Here is a 932-nt window from a genome sequence, read left to right as displayed (position 1 = left end):
GGTTTCTGAAAGGGGAAAAAAAATTTCCTTGTGCCAAATAGTGGGGAACATAGGCTTTATATCTGGAGGACCTTAAATTTGATCCAACCCTGTCTCATTTAAGAAATAATTTGCCCATAGTCCTGGGAATTGAATCTTTTATTCTCTATGGTTCTTTGGCTTATAAATGCCACTGTTGCGGCTCAGGGATGGACTGATCAGTCCATCTGACCTAGCTGATTCTGAAGAAGCTCAGCACTTAAAAGTGTTTTTGTTTTTGGCAGAGAGGCACATCAATTCATGTGGTCACTTGGATGGAGCATGGATATATCTTGAAGCTATACAGATAGAATTAAAGGAGGCTGGAACCTAGAATTTGTTTACTCTGCTCTTACCCACTGGTGTGGCCAGGAAGGGTCCTAGTTAATTTTTGAAACAAAACTTCAAAACCTTTATAATTTAATCTATTTTTTTTTCTACTGCCCACCATAGTGGCTAGTCTTCATGAGATGTATCAGACTTCATGATTACATGTCTTCAGATGGCAGAGTCCAATAAGGAGGCCCACATGTATCCTTCTGCCCTAAGCAGGGCCTGGATGTTTGTATTCTCAGAACTCCATTGGGATTGAATGCTTCTCTTGACTGTAATCTATAGATCTGCTCACTGCCTTTTCTTGTAGTCTTAGGGCAGTATAGATTATAAAGATGAAACAATTTATTCAGGGGAGTATATAATTTAGAGTTAGAACCTCAGATCACATCATCCATTCCACTCATCTTGTGGGAGGAAACAGGCCTGCAGAGGGGAAATGTCTTGTTTGAAGTCACAAAAGTAACAAGCAGCAGAGCCATGTTCCTCTGATTCTGAAGGAAACACTCTTTTCATGTTATCTCCTTTTCCCCCTGATGTGGCAGATGAGGGAATAAAACTAGCAAGGTTTAAATGAGGAT

Source organism: Notamacropus eugenii, chromosome 1 (genome assembly GCF_028372415.1).
Source record: "Notamacropus eugenii isolate mMacEug1 chromosome 1, mMacEug1.pri_v2, whole genome shotgun sequence".
Classification (NCBI taxonomy): Eukaryota; Metazoa; Chordata; class Mammalia; order Diprotodontia; family Macropodidae; genus Notamacropus; species Notamacropus eugenii.
Note: the sequence above shows the minus strand (reverse complement) of the source record.